The sequence below is a fragment of the Phocoena phocoena genome, chromosome 3 (genome assembly GCF_963924675.1).
Source record: "Phocoena phocoena chromosome 3, mPhoPho1.1, whole genome shotgun sequence".
NCBI classification, from domain to species: Eukaryota; Metazoa; Chordata; class Mammalia; order Artiodactyla; family Phocoenidae; genus Phocoena; species Phocoena phocoena.
Window position 1 is genome coordinate 127,672,911 of NC_089221.1, and position 5,905 is coordinate 127,678,815.

At 39.9% G+C, this 5,905-nt stretch overlaps 1 pseudogene; it reads left to right on the plus strand.

Annotated features, from left to right (window-relative positions):
- The first annotated feature begins 1,545 nt into the window (after positions 1-1,545).
- On the plus strand, positions 1,546-3,855 carry LOC136121211 (52 kDa repressor of the inhibitor of the protein kinase-like; annotated as a pseudogene).
- Positions 3,856-5,905: the final 2,050 nt, after the last annotated feature.

Below are 5,905 nucleotides of genomic sequence, written 5' to 3' on the forward strand. Positions count from 1 at the left end.
AGAAAGCCAGAAATAAACCCACACACTTATGGTCAATTAATCTATGACAAAGGAGGCAAGAATAGACAATGCGGGAAAAGACAGACCGTTCAATAAGTGGTGGTTGGAAAGTTGGACAGTTACATGTAAAAGAATGAAATTAGAACATTTTCTGCGACCATATACAAAACCAAACTCAAAATGGATTAAAGACCTAAATGTAAGACTGGAAACCATAAGACTCCAGGAAGAAGCATAGGCAGAACACACTTTGACATAAATTGTACCAATATTTTTTAAAATCTGTCTCCTAAGGCAAAGGAAACGAAAGCAAAAATAAACAAATGGGATCTAATTAAACTTAAGAGCTTTGGCACAGCAAAGAAAGCCATCGACAAAATGAAAAGACAACATACCAAATGGGAGAAAATATTTGCAAATCATATATCTAATAAAAGGTTAATATCCAAAATATATAGAGAACTCATACAACTCAACAACAGAGAACAAACAATCCTATTAAAAAATGGGCAGAGGAGTTGATAGACATTTTTCCAAACAAGACTTTCAGATAGCCAACAGACATATGAAAAGATGCCCAACATCACTTATCATCAGAGAAATGCAGATCAAAACCACAAAAAAACATCGCCTCACACCTATCAGAATGGCTATTGTTAAAAAGACCACAAATAATAAATGTTGGCGACTATGTGGAGAAAAGGAAACTGTCGTGCACTGTTGGTAGGAATGTACATTGGTGCAGCCATTGTGGAAAACAGTATGAAGGTTCCTCAAAAAACTAAAAATAGAGCTACCATATGACACAGCAATTCCATTCCATAGTATATATCTGAAGAAAACAACACTAATTTGAAAAGATACATGCACACCAGTGTTCATAGCAGCATTATTTACCATAGTCAACAACAGATGACCTGTCCCTCAACAGATGAATGGATAAAGATGTGGTACAGGGCTTCCCTGGTGGCGCAGTGGTTGAGAGTCCGCCTGCCGATGCAGAGGATACGGGTTCGTGTCCTGGTCTGGGAAGATCCCACATGCCGCGGAGCGGCTAGGCCCGTGAGCCATGGCTGCTGAGCCTGTGCATCTGGAGCCTATGCTCCGCAACGGGAGAGGCCACAACAGTGAGAGGCCTGCGTACCGTAAAAAAAAAAAAAAAAAAAAAAAAAAAAGATGTGGTACATACACACACACACACACACACACACACACACACACACACACACAATGGAATATTACTCAGTCGTAAAAAGAATGAAATTTTGCCATTTCCCACAACATGGGCAGATCTGGTGGGTATTATGCTTAGTGAAATAAGTCAGAGAAAGACAAATACTGTATGCTACCATTTATATATGGAATCTAAAAAATACAAATGAATGAATGTAACAAAACAGAAACAGACTCACAGATATAGAAAACAAAGTAATAGTTACCAATGCGGGTGGTAAGGAGGCGGCAGCGTCCCGGGCGGGCGGGAGGTGCACCAGCAGCGGCAGCGCGAAGGCTGCGGGGGCTGGGCCGGCCGGCTGGCAGACTACGATGCGGAACTTCTGCGCGGCCCCCAACTGCACGCAGAAGAGCACGCAGTCAGACCTGGCCTTTTTCAGGTTCCCATGGGATCCAGCCAGATGCCAGAAGTCAGTGGAGAATTGTAGGAGAGCAGACTTAGAAGATAAAACACCTGATAAACTAAATAAACATTACTGATTGTGTGCCAAACACTTTGAGACGTCTATGATCTGTAGAACTATACATTTTGCAGAGGCATCAGAAAACTAAAGAATGATTGGGTTATTGTATTTCTCAAAATTAACTGAAGCAAATACATGTGATGTCATTGGGAGAGTCCTTATAGGACAGTTCTTCGAGATAATGCAAGGCCAATAATATTTGATCTTACCGGCCATTTGAATAATCCACACAGTAGACACAGAAAACGAATAAAAGAATTGAGTGAAGATGAAATCAGGACACTGAAACAGAAAAAAATTGATGAAACTTCTGAACAGGAACCAAAACATAAGGAAATAAACAGCAACAATGCTCAGAACCCCAGTGCAGAAGAAGGGAGTGAAGAGCAGGGTGAAGACATTTTAACTTTAACCCTTGAAGAGAAGGAAAACAAAGAATACTTAAAATCTTTATTTGAAATTTTGATTCTTATGGGAAAACAGAACATACCTCTGGATGAACATGAAGCTGATGAAATCCCAGAAGGTCTCTTTACTCCTGATAACTTTCAAGCACTGCTGGAGTGCCGGATCAATTCTGGTGGAGAGGATCTGAGAAGGTGCTTTGAGACAGCAGCAGTTAACACATTGTTCTGTTTGAAAACACAGTAGAAACAGATGCTAGAGAGCTGTGAGAGCTGCATTTGGGAAGAAACCCTCAGGGAAGTGAGAGACTCACTTCTTTTCCATCGTCACTGACAATGTGGTGGACTTAGCAGGGGAAGAGCACCTGCCTGTGTTGGTGAGGTTTGTTGATGAAGCTCACAACCTGAGAGAGGAATTTGTGGGCTTCCTGCCTTATGAAGCTGATGCAGAAATTTTGGCTGTGAAATTTCACACTACGATAACTGAGAAGTGGGGATTCAGCATGGAGTACTGTCGTGGCCAGGCTTACATTGTGTCCAGTGGATTTTCTTCCAAAGTGAAAGTTGTTGCTTCTAGACTTTTAGAGAAATATCCCCAAGCTATCTACACACTCTGCTCTTCCTGTGCCTTAAATATGTGGTTGGCAAGATCAGTGCCTGTTATGGGAGTATCTGTCACATTAGGAACAATTGAGGAAGCTTGTTCTTTTTCCCATCAATCACCACAACTGCTTTTAGAGCTTGACAATGTAATTTCTGTTCTATTTCAGAACAATGAAGAAAGGGGCAAAGAACTGAAGGAAATTTGCCATTCTCAGTGGACAGGCAGGCATGATGCTTTTGAAATCTTAGTGGACCTCCTACAAGCACTTGTTTTACGTATAGATGGTATAAATAGTGACACAAATGTTAGATGGAATAACTGTATAGCTGGCTGAGCCTTTGTACTCTGTAGTGCAGTAACAGATTTTGATTTCATCGTTACCAACATTGTTCTGCCAGTAGTTTGACTGCAGTGCTGCATTCACTAAATGAAGTGATGGAAAATATCGAAGTTTATCATGAATTTTGGTTTGAGAAAGCCACAAATTTGGCAACCAAACTTGATATTCAGATGAAACTCCCAGGGAAATTTCGCAGAGCTCAGCATAGTAACCTGGAATCTCAGCTAACCTCTGAGAGTTACTATAAAGAAACTCTAAATGTTCCAACAGTGGAACACATTATTCAGGAACTGAAAGATATCTTCTCAGAACAGCACCTCACAGCTCTTAAATGCTTATCTCTGGTACCCTCAGTCATGGGACAGCTCAGATTCAATACATCAGAGGAGCATCACGCTGACATGTACAGAAGTGATTTACCTGATCCTGACACACTCTCTGCTGAGCTGCAGTGTTGGAGAATCAAGTGGAAACACAGAGGGAAAGATACAGAGCTTCCATACACTATTTATGAAGCCCTTCATCTGCCAGACATCAAGTTTTTTCCTAATGTTTATGCATTGCTGAAGGTCCTATGTATTCTTCCTGTGATGAAGGTTGAGAATGAACGCTATGAAAATGGGTGAAAGCGTCTCAAAGCATACCTGAGGAACACTTTAACAGACCAAAGGTCAAGTAACTTGCCTTTGCTTAACATAAATTTTGATATAAAACACGATTTGGATTTAATGGTGGATACATATAACAAACTCTATACAAGTTAAGTCAGAGCTTCCTACAGATCATTCAGAAACCATTTAAAATACCTAAGAGACTTTTAAAATAGGCTTTCTCTTATATTTGATATTTGAAAAAATCTGTAAGAAATTTGAAAATACCTTTCAGAAAAGTTGTAAGGTGTACGTAGGACACTTAATCACTGAATATCTTGACCTGTAGGCCTCGCATTGAGTACATTAGTCATTGATAATCTTCCTGTTTAAATGGCCCGTTTGAAGTCCTATGCTTTGGAGACCTAACTGTTCTTCCAGAAGATAGCATTGAAAGTACCATGTTACACTCTGTGTGATCTCTGCTAATGGCACTTTGAAATTGTATTAGTTAAGTCATTTTAGATACAACATTTGTCACTGTGGATCCAATTGTCAGGTACTGAGTTATCAGTTCTTTGAAGAAATAAATTTTGAGGAGGTATGGGAGGAAGGAATACATTTTACAAAACATTACAATGAAGCTCATGACTGACCTTTGAATAGTAGGAGTTTTAAGTATGCTGTTAAAAATCTGTAAGGGACAGTTAAGAAAATTATCAGACTGTAAGAGAAACGTGTGAGTTTGCCAAACAAGGATTTCAGTGTAGATTTTGTCTTTATCAAATGAAGTTGAAGGAACAAGTAATAGTTACAGTTTGAATGGAAGAGCCTTCCCTTGTTGTTCCACATCTGATTGTTGCTGTTTACATTCCTTTATTGAGCCTACATCTTCATAAGCTTTTTGACAGGTATATGTTGAACACTTCTGTTTCATGGTCAAGACAGGATCAGAGGCCATGGATACTGACAACTGATTTCTCTGTTTTCTTCTGTCTTTTTCCATGACTGTATCTACTGCCTCACCTTGGTTTACAAGCAAAACCTAGAAAACCTACAAAAATAAGTGTTTTGTGGTTTATCTAGGAATAATACAGAAAATATTGCTGTTATTTTTGGTGAAGAAAATCAATTTTGTATAGTTTACTTCAACCTAAATAAAATTTGAATTTTGTTTAAAAAAATAAAAGTTACCAATGTGGGGAGGTAGGAGATTAAGAGGTACAAACTGTGTACAAAATAAGCTACAAGGATATATTGTACAGCACAGGGAATATATCCAATATTTTATAATAACTTTAAATGAAATATAATCTATAAAAACTTTGAATCACTATGTTGTACACCTGAAACTAATATAATACTGTAACTCAACTATACCTCAGTTTAAAAAAAAGGAAAAAAAGATACAGATTAAAATTAGCCAGGAAAAAGGTACACAGGGAAGAGTCTAGAAGAGCCATCAGATGCGAGCTTCCATTTGTCCTCTCCCAGTGGATTGATACAGACAACACTTAAGTCTTCTATCAACAATGAGAGACAACATGCACAAAGTACTGCCAACCCATGAAGTTCACTTGAGCCTTGGTGTCCAGAGTTTTTATTCAGGGTCAGTCATGTAGACAAGGTGTGCATACATGGCTGACCTTCGTTACTTAGTCTCTAGCCTCTCAGAGGCCAAACTGATACTAAGTGTCCCAAAACCCCATGTAAAAAAGATGCTTTTATCAGGCAGGATATTCCAAAAACTTAGAGGTTACCTCCTGGGAGCCTGGCAAGTGGTCAAACCTTTCTTTGAAATGTGCAGGTTTTAGACAACCCAGGCCTACTGAGTTTATCTTTTACTGCAGAGAAGCACACTCTTTCTTGAAATCCAGAGACTTTTGGTGCCTGACAACAACAGGAGTGGCAGTAGCAATGACAACAGGCACCATGCACCACTACAGGTGCTAGAGACATGAGAGCAACTGAGTCTGCAGACTCAGGACAGTTAATCTCAGCTCTGGCCAGAGCAGCCTTCATAGACCCAGGAGGAAGTGGAGCCAGCATGTCCACGGCAGGCACTGTGAAATATACTCAAGAATGTTTAAAATGGCTGCAGCAAGGGCCACAAGCCTGGCCTTCTAGTATGTCAGCAGGAACTGCTGATCTCTCCCCAGAGGGCAGCATGAGTGTGGTGATTACAGAAGCCTGTTGCAGAAACAGCTTAAGATTCAGTAGTGGGACACCTCATCCCAAACTTGCAGGGTTAAGGCAACACAAGTGAACGG